The 17,428-nt window shown below is 45.2% G+C and overlaps 1 long non-coding RNA gene across 4 annotated transcripts in view; it reads left to right on the top strand.

Moving 5' to 3' along the window:
- Positions 1-17,428, top strand: part of LOC144382727 (uncharacterized) — a 614,132-nt gene that overhangs the window by 18,058 nt on the left and 578,646 nt on the right. For all 4 annotated transcript variants that reach the window (XR_013450100.1, XR_013450101.1, XR_013450099.1 and 1 more), the window contains exon 2: positions 5,741-5,780. This is a non-coding gene — a long non-coding RNA (uncharacterized LOC144382727). The remainder of the gene's footprint in view (positions 1-5,740; positions 5,781-17,428) is intronic.

Below are 17,428 nucleotides of genomic sequence, written 5' to 3'. Positions count from 1 at the left end.
AATGGAAATTACAACCGGTCATAATGACATGCTAAAAGGCTTGGCCTTTGGAGAAAAAAGGAAAAAAAAAAAAAAACAACCAACTGGATTAGTTTTTCCTGGGAATGAAAAGCTGAAAGGAGACGTAGTGTTCCGTGATACAAAAATGAGACTGTAGGGACTTGCTGATATTTTAAATCATCATCACAAACACAAAGAGAGAGAGAGGAGGAGGAGGAATGGTAACACAGTGGAGTGTTTACACGTACGGAGGCGAATTGTAAACACTTAACTTGAGATTTTCTGCTCTCTCTCAAAACATCGCATATCCCTTGGAATTGGGGGACTGGCTGAATGGGGTCCTGTCTACAAGCAAAGGTGTATGGGCTGAGTTATTTGTTGGTGCTGACAGTTCGTTAGAGCTAGGAGGAGCCAAGAGGTAGGCTCCCACGTGGTGTCAAGCACCTGGTTTCACAGAGGATAGGGCTGTGGTCCCAAACCCTCCCGGGTGCCCTCTGTCATGCGAACCCCCTTCAGTCCTAAGACTCCTCAGGTGGGCATCATTCACTTAGTCCCCAAAACTACTGCGTCCTCTCACTCCTGGGAGGGGCAGTCAGGGAGCACTTGGACTCACCTTTGGACCCCAGGTAGTCTAAGGGCCCTAACTTCTGGCTTCAAGCCCTGCACTTTGTCCTTGTCATGGTGTGCCTCTTTCCCAGCTTTGGTCTCTGGATCTTATTAAAAGGGGAAAATACAGTGTCCTCTTAACTGGCTAAGGCAAACATTAGACAAAACCACCATCATATGTTGGCTAATTGAATTTAAATAAAATAAAAAAAAACCACCATCATGAAACAAATGAACTTTTTTTTTTTAAAGATTTTATTTATTTATTTTGAGAGAGAGAGAATGAGAGAGAGCACATGAGAGAGGGGAGGGTCAGAGGGAGAAGCAGACTCCCCGCCGAGCAGGGAGCCCGATGCGGGACTCCATCCAGGGACTCCAGGATCACGATCTGAGCCGAAGGCAGTCGCTTAACCAACTGAGCCACCCAGGCGCCCGAACTTATTTTTAATAGGGGAAGAATACACATAACATTCCCATCTTAACCATTTTTAAAGGTACAGTTCGGTGCACTCATCACCATCATCCATCTCCAGAACATCTTGCAGAGCTGAAACCCGGTACTCATGAAACAGTAACTCTCCATTCCCTTCTTCCCCTCCCCGGCCCCTGACAGCCACCATATTACCCTCTGAATCCATTGATTTGACTACTCTGGTACCTCACATAAATGCAGTCATATAATATTTGTCCTTTTGACACTTACTTATTTCCCTTAGCATAATGTCCTCAAAATTCATCTATGTTGTAGCGTATGTCAGAATTCCCTTCCTTTTCAAGGCTGAATAATATTCGATTGTATGTACATGCCCCATTTTGTTTATCCCTTCATCTGCTAATGGCCAGTTGGGTTGCTTCCACCTTTTGGCTATTAAGCCGGTTTTTAAAACCTTGCATTTGTACAGAAATTTTAAAGAAAGTTTGAAAGTACTTTTCTGTATATGATCTTGCTTTATTCTATGTATCTTCTTCATTGCATTTAGAGATAAATTCATAGGGTTGTTATTTTATAAGTTTTGAAAGGGAAATACATCACAAAAAGTGGAAAACCACCACACAAAACATGGCACAGCAACCAGTCCGTGGAGAGGCCTTACCGAAGGCAAGGAAAGTGAAGAGGCTCCCAGCTCTGTTCTCCTGGGACAGCCCTGGGTGTTGGATTGCCCTTGGCACAGTAGAGAAGTCCAGGACCGGGTTGGAACAGGCAGAAGGAAGGGCTTGCCCTAGATCCTGACATTTATCATCTGCTTCCCCGTTGTATGATCACAGGCAAAAAAATATAATAGGTTCAATGTTGCTTAATATAAATGACGTCAGGACACAAAGAAAAATCAGCTCCCTTGTAATTTGTTTGTTAAACCTGACATTTGTATAATATAGGATGAGGGAGATTTCCTGTCCCCCCCATGGTTATCCCGATCAGAGGGAAGCGTCTATGGAATTAACAATTAGAGAATGCAGCTGAAGAACATAACAAATATTTGTTGAGCTCGCCAACATGTGCTAAGTCATTCAGCAAACGCTTTTAAGGGCCTGGTAGGTATTAGCTCTTTCACGTGGGTTGTCCCACCTTGACCTTGCAAGCACCCGCCGTGGCAAGCCTGCGCAGTCATGCCGAATAGGTCAGCACCAGGCACGGTGCTGAGAACAGCACAGCAATGGGGCGCCTGGCCCGGCTCCACCGTGACCAGTTGCACCACCTGCAGAAGTGACTTCACCGCCCCACGTTTCAGTTCCCACATTTCTAAATGAGGCCCGTAATAACGTCCAGCTCCTAGAGCCGTTACAAGGATGGAACAAGAGGGCGCCTGGGTGGCTCAGTCGTTAAGCGTCTGCCTTCGGCTCAGGTCATGATCCCAGGGTCCTGGGATCGAGTCCCATATCGGGCTCCCTGCTCCGCGGGAAGCCTGCTTCTCCCTCTCCCACTCCCCCTGCTTGTGTTCCTGCTCTCACTGTGTCTCCCTCTATCAAATAAATAAATAAAATCTTTAAAAAAAAAAAAAAAAGGATGGAACAAGATAAAGCATGCGGTGTACCTGCCCACCAACCCCACGAGGAATCTATTCCTCATGGGCCCATTTCCCGGATGAGAATACAGTAGCTAAGAGAGGCTGAATAACTAACTGTCCGAGGGCTGGCGTGTAGGTGGTCACAACAGGACTGGGACTCACAGCTGGTGTCTGGTTCTCCAGGTCCCGGCTTTGCTCCATTTTACAGGTGTCTGCGGGGCTGGAGCCCCGTGGGCCAGGAAGTCTGCGAGGAACGATGACCGCATGCTCCACCGTCCCGGGACACCTGCATGTGGCTGTCCCCACTGCGGCAGGGGGAGGCCAGCAGCGTCCTTACCAGTAACAGCTGCTTACTGGGTGCTGAACCTCTATACCCGGGCTCTCGATGAGCCATGCCAGTGACCTGGCCCATGCTCATTTGCAACCCCAAGACCTTTCCTCTGTCTTCACGCCCGCACCCCCTGGTCCCCTTTCTCGTCTCTCTCACCCCCTCTTTGTCTTCCCCTCTTCCTTTTCTTCTCACCTCCTTTCTCTCTTCCTTCCTCGCAGCCTAATTTGGAATGGAACAAAATTATTCTGTGTTAGCTAAACAAGGCGTTAAGCTTCCTGTTCTGAAGTTTTAAAAACAAATGAATCGAATTTTTAGGCCAGGCTTTTAAAAAAACCTCAAGCATCGGTGGCCTGGAGAGATGGAAGAGTATCTTAGAAAGGAAAGCAAATCTAGCAGAATATTCGTTGTAGAATCTAAGGGGTGAATAGATGGGAGTTCCCTGCAAATTCTCTCAAGTTTTCTGTATGTTTCAGAATTTTCATGATAAAAATGTGGTGGTGGCAGGGAATCAATGAATGGCTTTCTATTTGTCACTAATTTTTGTTGAGAGGAGGGCTGGGACAATGGCCTCAAGATAAGAAAAGGTTTCTCATCTGTCCTGGCGGAGTGTATTTGCGGGGGGGTGGGGGGCGTCCCAGGGTTGGTGTCTCTTTTGGAAGGGAAATCACAGAGGGGCTCACCCAGGGCTGACAGACAAGCCAGGCGTCTTGGAACAAAGCCTGGCAGACGCAGACATTCAGCTGTTGGCTTTTCAAAAAGCCTCCCCAAAAGCTTTCACCTCAGGCAAGAGAATATGAGAACTGAACTGATTTTTTTTATTTGACAGAGAGAGAGAACACGAGCACAAACAGGGGGAGCAGTAGAGGGAGAGGGAGAAGCAGGCTCCCCACCGAGCGGAAAGCCCAACGTGGGGCTCAATCCCAGGACCCTAAGGTCATGACCTGAGCCCAAGGCAGCTGCCTAACCGACTGAGCCACCCAGGCGCCCCGAGAACTGAACTGATTTAAGGGGCTCAGGTCCCTTCCTAAGAGAAACAGCCATAGGTTGGTAGTCTCCGGAGGACCCCATCCTGTTCTCTCCCTCCCTGTCTGTGGGCCCACATCACCCTGAGTGATAGGCCGCGCCTCCAGCTGCCCAAGTTCCAGAACCAGCCCAGTCCCTGGGCCTGAAGGTCCTGCTGCAAAAGATGACCATGGCATACTGGGCCAGGCATATTCGGGAAGGTTCACAGGGTAGTTTCATTGCTGCTGCGGCTACCAGATCTCAGTGCTCCGCTGATCTGCTGTCTGGATGCATTTTTCTGGGCTGTACCTACATGTCCTGGCACTACGGTCCTATGGAGCTAACTCCAGCAGTAATATATGCCTTGCGGGCTGGGGGAGGGCAAGCCATAAACTCTGCTCCCATCCTCCTTGACCCACGTGACATATGCCATCTCAGAGGGGCCTGCGTGGTAAATGCAACGCAAACACCAGAGATTCACGAGGCCGACTTGTCCGAGCTTCCGATCAGAAACAGCCTCAACTCATGAGAGGAGACCGGTCAGATAAATTACAGCACGGCCCTACAGCAGAAATCTCCGCGGCATCTTTTTAAAAAAGGGAGAGAGTATTTAGAGATTGACAAGGAATAATCTCCTAGCTGCATTGCTAAATAGAAATAAATAGGAAGATACAGAGCAGTGTATATCGCGTGCACCTGTTCCTGGGGGCGCCCGGGGGGCTCAGTCGTTAAGCAGGTCATGATCCCGGGGTCCTGGGATCGAGCCCCACATCGGGCTCCCTGCTCGGCGGGAAGCCTGCTTCTCCCTCTCCCACTCCCCCTGCTTGTGTTCCCTCTTTCGCTATATCTCTCTCTGTCAAATAAATAAATAAAATCTTGAAAAAAAGAAAGAAAGAAAGAAAGAAAGAAAGAAAGAAAGAAAGAAAGAAAGAAAGAAAGAAAGAAAAAGAAAATCTATACCCATGGTCACATGTGCAAGAATACCTTTGGCTGGATGTACAAGAATGAGGGGGTCTCGGGAGGTGAAGGCAGGGGCAGGGGTAAGATGGAGAAGCAGGGTCTCCTGGGTGTCTGCCTTGGGCTCACTTCATGATCTCCGGTTCTGGGATGGTTCTGGGATCGAGCCCCACATCGCCCCGCATCAGGCTTCCAGCTCAGCAGAGAGTCTGCTTTTCTCCCTCTCTCCCTTCCTCTCTCTCTTCCTCTGCCCCTCCCCGCTGCTCATTCTCTCTCTCAAATAAATTTTTTTAAAAATCTTAAAAAAAATGAAGAATCATATTCACTAGATACTATATGCTTTTTGTTATTTGACTTTTTATTAAGTGTGTGTTTTCTATTTAAAAGGATATACTTGGGGTACCTGGCTGGCTCAGTTGGTGGAGCATGCGAATCTTGATTTTGGGGTTGTGAGTTTGAGCCCCACATTGGGTATAGAGATTACTCAAAAATAAAATCTTAAAAAAATATATATATATATACTTACATTAAATGAGTAAAAACAAAACCAGAGTCTCAAAGCGACAGCCCTGGGACTGTCCTAGTCCAGCTGCCCAAGCTCCCTTTTCTACCTGACATGTGAGTCCCAGGTAATTAATTCAACGTTGGGCCTGGAGGAATGTGGACAGTGAGGACCTGCTAGGGAGACCCCTCTCTCACAGCCTGCAGCAGGGAATGTTCTGGAAGCTGCACCACCACCACCACCACCACACCACCACCAGTGCCCCAGGGCAGGCTCCCTCAGGCATTTGCAGTTCTAATTTCTGATTTCCAGGCAACTGGTTTCCTAAGAGGGGAGGAAAAGACGGGGGGGGGGGGGGGGGGGGGGGGGGGGAAATGTAGCCAGGCTGGAGTTGAAAGAAGAAGGTGTGGCCATGTGAGGTCAGTATGGGTGTTTCCAGTGCTCTTTGGCAAGATTCTCTGGGGGTTACGGAGCTGTGGTCTCTCATGTTCTGACCCTTGAGACTTTGACCCTAGACTTTGATGATGAACTGCCTGGGCTTCATTCCCATCCCATCCTGGTTTTACCCTTGACTGGCTGTGGGACTTGGGACATAATAAATTTTCTAAGTCTCAGTTTTTTCACTCAAAAGGTAGGAGGGGGTCCCTGGCTGGCTCAGTCTGTTGAGCGTCCGACCCTTGATTTCAGCTCAGGTGGTGGTCTCAGGGTTATGAGATCCAGCCCCGCGTCAGGCTCTGTGCTGGGCATGGAGCCTTCTTGGGATTTTCTCTCTTCCTCTCCCTCTGCCCCCGCCCTCAAAAAAAGAAAGAAGGGAAGGGAAGGGAAGGGAAGGGAAGGGAAGGGAAGGGAAGGGAAGGGAAGGGAAGGGAAGGGAAGGGAAAGGAAGGGAAGGGAAGGGAAGGAAAGGGAAAGGAAAGGGAAAGGAAAGGAAGGGAAGGGAAGGGAAGTAGGAGGGAAGGTGGGGATGGGGAGAGAATAATGCTGCTAAAGATGTTACGAGGTGGCTGTTGATGTTGCCCAGTTTAGAAAGATCATAGACTCTGGAGCCAGAGTGCCTGGGTTGAAATCACATGTACCGGTTTTGTGACTTTGGAAAAATAATTTAATGACTGTGCCTCAGTTTATTCACCTGTAAAATGGGCACAATAATAGTACCTATGTGATAGGGCTTTGGTGAGATATAAATAAGTCAACACTTGTAAAATGCTTAGCCTAGTGCCTGGTCTATAGCAATTTTTGAGCCAGAGAAGGTCTTAACCCAACCTTTTATTTTTAGTAATGAGGAACTGTGGTCCAAAGAGGGACTTGCCCAAGAGTGGACTGTTTATTAGTGACAGAGCCAGGAGTAAAACCCAGTGTCTCAACTCCCAGTCTGGAATATTTTCCGCTGTTTACTTTAGGCCAAAATGTTTTCTTACATCCCAGCATAAAATTAGAAAGAAGTGAGGAAAAAGCTGTTTTGGATCAAATAAAACAATATTGGGTTCAAATTCAGTGTGTGGCCACAGCCAAGTTTTTTGACCTCCCTAAACTAAACCTACTCTTCCTTGGGAATAAGATGAGGATAAATATATGAACCTCCTAGTGGTGTTGTGATAAGTGCAAGATGCCTGGCACAGAGCGTTTCTCAATAAATGGTAATAATACCAGTACTGATTAACAACAGGTGATGGGGCACCTGGGTGGCTCAGTCAGTTAAGCATCTGCCTTTGGCTCAGGTCAGGGTCCTGGGGTCAAGCCTTGCATCGGCCTCCCTGCTCAGCAGGGAGTCTGCTTCTCCCTCTGCATGCCCTCCACCCATCATGCTCTCTCTCTCTCTCAAACAAATAAATAAAATCTTAAAACAAAACAAAAAAACATGTGAGGGTGTAGTTGGGCTCAAGAGTCCCATATCCATGGATAGATGACTTTTATAAACTCCTCACTCTTCCAGGGGCTTGCAAACTCCTGAGCCCATTGTGGATAATTATTAACAATACAGACTCATTTGGGGCAATTATTTTTAAAACAAATTGGAAATGTAAGAATAAGCTCTCAAATATCCGGGGTAGGGATGAGTTGGTTTTATGGCATGTGCCTAGGAAATATCATGGCAAATAAGGTTGGTCTCTAAGTTGAGTAATAATATTTCTGATCCAAAGTAAGTATGACATCACCAGGAACATGCAAATCAACACCACCATGAGAAACAACTCCATGCCCATTAGAAGGGCTAAACTTTGAAACACTTGCTAATTATCAATTGCTAGTAAGGATGGAACATCTGGAACCCTCATACAATGCTGACAGGAGTGCAGAATGGTAAAACCCTTTTGGAAAAACAGTTTAGTAGTTTCTTATAAAGTTGACCATAATCTTATTATATTAGTTATCTATTGCTGTCTAGCAAATTCTCCCCAAATTTAGTGACTTAAGATAGCATTCATCTTTTTTTTTTTTTTTTTTTCCTTTTTAAGAAGTCTCTCAGAGTTTCTGTGGGTCAGAAATTGGGACAGGGCACATTCTGGTCCACCATGTTGGGGCACACCTGGAAGACTGAAGGCTGGGTATGCGAGCACCTGAGGGCGGGCCTACCCACATGTCTAGAGATGAGGTTGGTGTTGGCTGAGGGCTGTTGTCTGGAATATCCTCACATGGCTTCTCCAAGTGGCCTGGGCTTTCTCACAACTCTGTGCCTCGGTTGGTTCCCAGTGCAAGCCTCCCAACAGAAGAGAGGGGGGAAGGGAGAAAGAGAGAGAGAGAGGTAGGGAGAGAGAGAGAGAGAAGATCTGAAAGTAGTTATCAAAAGAGTTATCAGGAGTTATCATATCTTACCCATTTGTAAACCCTCACAACAGCTTCAACCTGGTACGTAACCTTGTAATTAAGCAAGTGAATTTTTCAAAATGGGAGTGTTAACCTGTGGGATGGTTGATTTTATTTGTCAACTTGGCTGGGCCACAGTGCCCAGATGTGTGGTCATTATTCTAGATGTTTGTGTGAGGGTATTTTTGGATGAGCATAACATTTAAGTCAGGGAACTTGAGGTAAAGCAGATTGCCTGCCACAATGTGGGTGGGCCTCATCCAATCAGTTGAAGAACTGAATAGCACAAAGATGGACCTCCCCTGGCAAGAGGGAATTCTGCCAGCAGACAGCTTTCAGACTTGAACTACAACATTGACTCTTCCTGGGTCTCCAGCCTTCAGTTCGCCCAGCAGATTTTGGACCTGACACCCTTTATAACCAGATGAGCCAATTTCTTGAAACAGATCTCATTCATTCATTCTCTCTCCCTCTCTCTCCATATATATATATATATATATATATACATATATATACACACTCTTGCTTCTGTTTATCTAGAGATCCCTGACTAATACTAATACAACTGGCTACCTAGGTATCACCAAAACCATGGGCTTCTTGTTCAGAAGTTTTTCCCCTTGGTTCATAACTGCAAATGGGATTTTCATTTAAAATATTTCCCGCGCTACTTCTTAATAGTAGGCAATGTACCCGTAATATACAGCATTTACATAGTGGTCATACAGCCTCCTAGCAAGGTGGCAGTTCTCAGTGGTTTTCCGGGGAGGATGGGAATAGGAGCCATTACATGGCTCATCAGTAATCTGTTGCAAAGAAGCTGTGCTCATCAGCGCAGAAGTAAATCTTTCATTACTGGAAAATGTGAATCAACTCAAGTGAAACAAGGTTCTGTCAGCTTATAAAACTTAATTATGTTTCTAACTCCATAAATTCGCCCAAGTAAAGACGTTTGAAAATACCTAACTTCCACTTTGAACTGACAGAAAATTAATTGCGAGAATGCAAGCGTATAGGACATGTTAAGAAACGTCTGGATTTCTTAACCGCGTCTTCCAGCAAGAGTGTGTGCTTTGCACTTTGGGGTCAACTCGGCCTCAAAATGGCTCCGTTTCCTCTTAGACACCAAATCACAGAAAATCCTCCACTTTCCGAATAAGAACACCCACCTCCCACGCCCGAAGAAGAGAAAATGGAGGGGAAGGAAAAGAAATCAGTACGTGGCTGAAGTTTTCCCCCTCGTGGAGTTAAGAAAAACACTTGAGCGTGAGGACAAAAGCTCCCTTGTTTAAGCGCTTCCCCAGCTGCACTTCAACTAAATATATCCTGGGCAGAGTGTTTTCATTTCTCCACCCCTCTCCTGGAGCCAATCACACGGTGACAAACAGCCCCGGGGCCCCTTGGGACTGGCACGACAGAGGTAATGCCTTGGTGACTGGCTTCACCTTCCCTTCCAGCCCTGGCCTGCTCCCCCAGAGCCTGCGGGGAGCCCCAGGAAGGCTGGCCGAGCCCTCTCTCTGCTCCTGCAGGGGTTAACTCCAGCGGCCTCTGTCTGGAATTCATGCACCACCTGGGCTGACAGCATGAATGACTCATTGTTTCCCCTCCGGAACGTCTGAGGAGTGCTTCTTGGTGTCAATAACCAAGGCAAAGTAAAATTGTGTTGTTTTTTTTTTCCCCTTTCGACATAACCAATTTTCTAAAACTGAATATAGAACTGGAGATCAGGAGAGTGTGTTTCTTCTGCAGCCATCGTAGCCAAGGTTACTGCATGGAGTGGGTCTGCGGGGACAAAGGATTTAAATTTACTGTCTACAAACAGAAGGAGGCCTAAAGCCAGGGGTCCCTTCATTTCCAGTTTGTGTAGCAGTCCTCTAACACTAAGCACTCTTGGCGGAGACCTCTCGTCTGCCTTAACATGTGGTCCGACCGGATTCAGTACTCGATTTTCTATTACCCACGCTCTGTATAAAGGGAAATTTTGACCGATCGGTTCCCATAGCCAAATTGAAGACACGCATGCGTCGAAGCCCATAGGTGAATCTTCCACATCCCCTGTTTCTAAAGCAGTGTGTTCATGATCGTGCCCCACCTCACATTTCCCTGTATGGCACCCTTCTTTGATGTCAGCAAGTTTTATGCGCCTTGGGAAACTGGATTGGCAGATTTTCCTGGACTGTGGGATCTTTTGCCTTCCATAAGTGCATCTCGGCCCCAAAGCTTGAGAGCCGGCCTGTGCAGACATTGTACTCTCTTTCTGCAAGTGTCACATACGACACATATTGAACTTTTCTTTCTGTGGCCTCTTCCACCTACTTACCTATGGTTTAGGTATTTCTAGGAAAAGAGTCAAAAGGAAGATGTGGAAAAATGAAATGAATATGGGGAGGCAAGGAAAAAAGTCCTGTGCAGACTCCGGATCTAGGTTCTAACTCAAATCCGGGAGGTTAGCACGCAGCAGAGTGCTTTCCTCATCAAGTTAGGTAACAGCCCTGAATAGATTCCAAGTCAGTTTGACTTAGAATAAGGACGAGGACAGCTGGTATCGAAGAAAAGGGAAGATGCATAGGATATGAAGATTAAATAGGATGATTAATAAAATGGCAGCAGACGCCTTTCTTGTAATTGACATCAGTCAGTTCACGTATGCTTCAAATTTCTGCAGTAATAGGAGACCGGTTTGGCTTGGGCTGGTTTCCTGTGATAAACAGGGCTACTCCATACCACGGATGGAAACTCATGCAGATCCCGAATGAGAAAGAATCAAAATAACAAAAAAATATTTCCCTCTCTTTCCAACCAATGCTATAATTTAGCAAATTGAGGATTTTCTTTGATTGTCAGTATCCTTAAAATAAAGCGAGGTATCAAAATATTTGCAATTACCCTTGTTGAAGCTAACGAAAACCTGCGAAGAGTAAATATTTCTCCATTTTTGTAGACAGGACACAATTACTGCAGCATGCCTAGAGAAATAGCAATAATCAGAGCTTCAGTTTCTCACATCTAACCACAAGGAAATGTATAGTTCTCTGAATGAGCCTGTTTTACATCACATACAAGAAATCTATTTGCCAACGAGCTTCCCTAGCTACTAAAGATTTTGTGGTCCTTGTGCCAACCACATAGTCAAGCACGGCTGTTAAAATATCTGGAGGACTGTGATGAGATGTGCAGAATAAACAAACCCTACTACGTGCAATATGGTTTGGATTTTCTAACGGAGAATGGAATTTAAATTTCTGGGCAGCTTCTAGGTGCTGAAAGAGGCAATTTATTTCCATTTCTCAGCAGTATAGCCACTTTCCCCTCATCCTTGGGGAGTCTTTTCAGCAAAACATGGGTCTCCAGATGCCAGCTTTGCTTTAGGTCCTTTCTAGTGGCTGGAGGGTTCATTCAGCTTTTCTCAAGTCCAAAAGAAATGCAATTTGCGTGGGGGGTTGTTGTTTCTCCAAGTGCACAGAACTCTTTCACAATGAGTTTAACAAATGTAAAATTCTCTGATGCACCCTTCCCCTATAGAATCCCTCACTTGTTTTTAAGTGGGCCTAAAAGGAAAACTGAGGGTTCTTAAGGGCAGGATATTGTCAGAATCAACTGTGAGGCTTTTCCTAAACTGATCCCACCACCAACCACTGCCCCAGCAGCTCCACACATTTGAAAAGGACGGAGATGGCCAGGCAAGACAATAATTTAGTGGCTTTTAAATCCCAGGCAAGGAAAAGGAGACAGACGACTTGAGAGGTTTATATCATGATGTCACAGCACGTTGGGGGCAGAAAGAAATACTTTGCATTGGCTCCATTTTATCACTCCATACTCAATAATGCCATTAAAAGACAGCAAACACTCAATGTGCTCAGAAAGATTCTCTACTCCATTAAACTGGATAATTCTTGTTCAAACAGTGTAAATCTAAGCTATGAGAATTCAGGAGGAAATGGTAATTAAAAACCCTTCCTTGAAAACAAAAGCTCTACTAAACAATGTTTGTAACTTCTTAAGTATGGTTTTGTTATCTTGATCAGTTTTCTGTGAGATGAATACCAATATCCTCCTACTTTGTACGTGCATTAGTGATTCTTATCTCACTTCTGTTTAGAGAGAAAAGATAGTATTTATTTAGATGCTCATTGTAATATGTAAGCACTGATTGCAACAGGACTCACAATTTTTTCTTATTAGTAAGTTTTACAAAATAGCTTTCAGTTCTATCCATCAAACACTATTTATCTTTTTTTTAAAAAAAAAGATTTTATTTATTTGACAGAGAGAGAGCGAGCACAAGCAGGGGGGAGTGGCAGAGGGAGAGGGAGAAGCAGGCTCCCCGCTGAGCAGGGAGCCTGATGTGGGACTCAATCGGGTCTTGGGATCATGACCTGAGCCGAAGGCAGATGCTTGACCATCTGAGCCGCCCAGGTGCCCCAAACACTATTTATCTTAAAGTGCTGTGAATAATAATCTTCTGAAAACTAATTACCTGCATGAAGTGAACTTTTTTGTTGTGCGTATTCTAGGCCTGTGGAGTCATCAAGAACAAAGCATATGTACGAATTTACCTCCTTGGTTTTTGCTAAAACTAAGGTAGTGGCTATAGGAATCTGAGTATAATGTACCCACTCAACTGCAGCAAATGGTAGAAGAGATGTTCAGGGTGCAACTGAAGGACTGCCTAAAGGTGATAAATTAGAAAGTCTGTTTAAGTAGCTGGATTGAAAAGTTTGGAATCTTAACCCTTTGCTGAGCTTATTTTCCTTTCTTCTTTCTTCCCTCTTTTCTTCAAACAGCTTCTGAGTATCTAATCTACTGGTCAAAAACTCAAATATCTGTAGTGGCCAGGAAGATAACGTAAATAAACAAAGCAGTGGACTTAAGAAAAATAGAGACAGACGTATTTTATGTCCCTAATCAACCCAGAGGCAACTCTTCTCTCCCACCATGGAATGGGCTCTCTCCCATTATCCTTGAAGGATGCTTTTTAGTCTTGCTTCCTCTCTTTCGGTACTGAGAAGTATTTTACTCCAAGAAAAACATCAGTGTGCACACACTTTAAATGACCGCCTTATACTTAGCTTCAGTGGGAAAGCGATAGGGAGTGGCAAAGGCTGAGGCAAAGTGGAGAGCTCCCGTCCCATCTGCAGTGGCTATTCTCTGTAACGGATACCAGCTGTCATGTGGAAACAGACCCAGGATGGCCACATCTTATTTTTTTTTTTTTAAGATTTTATTTATTTATCTGAGAGAGAGAATGGGAGACAGAGAATATGAGAGGGGAAGGGTCAGAGGGAGAAGCAGACCCCCTGCTGAGCAGGGAGCCCGATGTGGAACTCGATCCCGGGACTCCAGAATCATGACCTGAGCCGAAGGCAGTTGCTTAACCAACTGAGCCACCCAGGCGCCCCGGCCACATCTTATTTTTAAAGAGAAGTCAAAGACCCTGATTTGTATGTAAATCCAGATTATAAAAGGTGACCTGGAATTAAAAGAAAAAAAAAAAAAACCCAATTTTAAAAAGAGTCAAACAAAATAGTTTGGTGGGCTGGATGAAGCTGGATCTCACCAGTCTGAGATCTCAGATCTGCTCCTCTAGATCTCAGATCTGTGAGGTGTTGGGAAGTTAAAGATTTTTGCTTGTTTGTTTTGTTAACAAAGATCTTCTATCTCAAGAAGTTTACGCAATAATACATTAAACACATCTACACCCACATAGACGTAGGGGAAGTTACCAAGTAGTCCAGAGCCCAGGGGAGACCAAGTCAGAGGCAGGCTAGTGAGCAGAAAGGCTGGTCAGTGAAGGATTCCAGAAGGAAGGTATGGCCGAGCTGCCTTGCTAGTTGAGCAAGGCAAGCAGAAACCTAGAGGAAGGTGGTCCAGTGTCAGGTATCACCACTTGCTAAGGCACGGAGGCCTTAGCCAAGCAACCCGTTAAAGAAGCTGAGGTAGGTCAGTGGAGGCTTAAGAGGTGGGGGGAGGGGGAGGTCCTTCCTGTCAGACCTCTCCAAGGCTGTGTAATGAAGAGGGAGGACAGAAGAGTTAAGACTAAACTCAAAAGTACAGGAAAGCCAGTTGTCTGCTTGGCAGTTCTTAGACACATTTTCATGGTCTAGTGCAGCACGCAAATTCACTCAGCATCTGCTAGAAATTAGGTGTAATTTCAAAGAAACCAGGAAGTAAGAATTCGAATCAAAATAGAAAACCTAGCTCTCGGCATTAGGTAATGCTTCTCCTGCCTTCCTACTACTTGACTCATTATTATGTCTGGGGAAAAGGTGGGCTAGTGAGGTGAAAATCTGAATGCAAGCACACTCTTCGATTGGAAGAGCTGACCTGAGTTGCCTCTGTATCTTGTGTCAGGGTAAATATAAATCTAAATAAATAAATTTCCCTAGTACAGAAAGAGGACCCCCCCCTCCTTTCTTTCAGGATTTACTTTAGAAAATTTATGATTGTAAATTATCTCCCCCTTTGAGAAGTATGTAAACCTTTTTAAAAGCTAAATAAGACTTCGGCCAGCTTTTCAACCGGGGAATGTCTTTCTCAATCACCTGGGAGCCATCTCTTTGAAATGTAATCACCAAGGAAGATAGCATCCCTATTTCCCAGTTTCTGTGGGAGGGTAGGAGTCTAACTTAGGTTCCCGGTTCTAAGTTGCAAACCTACCTATCCCGTCATAAAGATGTAAATTTACTTTTTCCTCTGGATGATGCTAATTAGCTAATACAGATTACCAGCTACCGATTGCCAAGGTGAGTTTAAGACGAACTATGTGTGACAAACGGTGCTGTCAGGTCCTCTTACTTGAGAACGAGTTGTTTATTTTGAGAACAGGTACGTAATAGGGTGTATATGCTTAGCTGTGCAAAAGGGTAACGTTTCTTCCTGTCCTTCCGATCTCTCAGCGGATTGCCTGTGATGCACATCCTACTTTGGCTTAATGCTTTCTCTATTCAATGATAAAACCGTTTTCTTTCTCTCCTACTTGTGGAGAGATTTCTTTGGGTTGGCAGATTCTGTTTTTAATTATATTTCCCCAACACCTGCCACCAAGGTTGGCTGAGTTTGTGTCTTCCAGCTCGGGCTCTGGTAAGCACCTAAATGCCCTGACTGATACAAGTGTGAAAAGTCTATTCACAACAAAGAGGAACATATTTCAGGGAAAGAGACTTCCACGCTCCTCCCTGAAAGTGCTGCAATTAGAAGACATCATGGACTCCCTGCAGTATTTTCAGAGGCAGTGTGGCACCAGGGCGGCCTGGCGCAGGCTGTCCTCACGCTGCCCGGGTTTGAATCTCCCTGCCACCATTTCCTCGCTGTGGTGCTTCAGGCAACGACTGAACCTCCCGGTGCCTTAGTTTCCCTCCCTGTAAAACGGGAGATAGAAGCTATCTCATAGTACCCGCCTCATAGCACAGTGCTTGGCGTAGTAAAAAAGCCTCAAAAGTTAATTAGGATTATTTAGCTACATTATTCGAAGATTTGTTATAGGCAGAAACACCTCTGGGACATAAAGATGAATAAAACATAATTCCTATCCCCAGAGGCATTTGCCATCTTAGAATGATGATAATGGTACCCTGAGATTAATCTGTGTTTAAACTAACCTTTCAAGAAAAAGAAAAACAGAAAAATCAACAGGTATTTTTAAAGGACAGCGGACACGGCCGGGGGGGAGGGGGTTACCCTAATTGAGCTCCATATAATTTTATATGGTCTTTAACGTTGAGCGTCAGAGTCCAGCTTAAATCTGAAAAGACTTCTTCCTGAGCTAGTTTAACAGGAAAAAACATTATTCTTAGCAAAAGAAACGAACGTATCTCCAACTTTGAGGCCAAAAGCCCTGTCACGGAAAGGCTAAGAGACCATGGCTCACACACCCTGAGGCACTCCCCGATTTTTCTCCCATCCAGACACCCCAACAGAGAGGATTTTCGTAAAGTTCTAATAGTAAATAAATATTGACATTGAACACTCTTAAAGCCAACCATACAGTTCTTGCTTTCTGCTATGCTTAAGGGTGTTCAATTGGCTTTGTTCCGGGCGCATTAAGACAGAACTCGGAGGCCATCTTGGAAACAAAAGGGCTTTGGGGGCCGGGGGTGGAGGAGGCGGTATCCAGGCAACGGGAGGCGCGCGCGCCGCGCCGCGCAGCCGCACTCCGCCGCACCCAGCCGCCTGCCGCGTGGGCGGGGCTGTCCGGGCCGTGGAAAATTACCGCGGCTGCTCTTAAAGGCACCCTCACATTTCCTACCCGAAGCCTCTGCGCTAGTCGCCCTTGTAAACTAAATTGGGGGGGGGGAGGGAATCCCCATTTTATCTTCCTAGAGGAAATAAAATTTACTTCGAAGTTTCTAGGACTAGTCTATAGTTAGGCAAGTAATGTCGAAACGAATAGGCTTCCTCAACCAAGAAAGGGGGGGAAAATCTCCGAACACCTGAAACGTCTACTCTGGTGTAGAAAGAGCCACTAAACACACAGGAACGGGACAAAAGGAACAACTTCAGGAATAAAGTTACATTGACTATGCAACAGGTTTAAAAATGACTGGGCTCTGAAGCAAAGTAAATCTATTTTTGACAGGTGGCTTGACAAATTATAACATACTAAAAATTACCAAAAAACAAGATAAACGTGTTTAAGAGGCAACAGGATGGGTTCAGCATGGATCAGAAAATTTATCCTCTCTTCATAGATCAGTTTTTACAGTAGAATAAATAATCTATAAGATTTTTCCTGCTTCTTGGTCGTCAAAGTGCTTTCTTCATGTGCGAAGCTTTTATGATTTACAAGTTAAGCGGTAGTTTATTGTTGTCTTACTTTTCTGAAAGAACAAATACATAATTCTCCTGTTTTTTGCAACGTAAACTTCGAGGATGTATTCTACTACACTCCGTGGCTCTGAATTTATTCCCCTTACCGAGCAGTATTTACTAGAAGCCGTCCTGGAAAACAGCGGGGTGAAAAAGAAATACTGGTCTTCCCAAAGTAACGCTCTTGACATAATGAATGTCTGTTCGGTCCGTTTCAAAATTTGAAAGATGGCCCTTCACCGTGTTCCTCCTCTGTTGGTTTGCTGGGTGGCAGTTGTCTTTTCTGTTGTAAACTATCAGGCATACCCATTCACTCCTTCTGAGCTCAGGCTCTGACTGCCAACAGGACTGTCAGAAGGGACCCTCGGGAAATGTGGAGGTGATGTTCCAGCCTTACCGTGGCCCTGGCAG

The sequence above is a fragment of the Halichoerus grypus genome, chromosome 8 (genome assembly GCF_964656455.1).
Source record: "Halichoerus grypus chromosome 8, mHalGry1.hap1.1, whole genome shotgun sequence".
NCBI classification, from domain to species: Eukaryota; Metazoa; Chordata; class Mammalia; order Carnivora; family Phocidae; genus Halichoerus; species Halichoerus grypus.
Note: the sequence above shows the minus strand (reverse complement) of the source record. Positions and strands in the feature narration are given on the sequence as shown.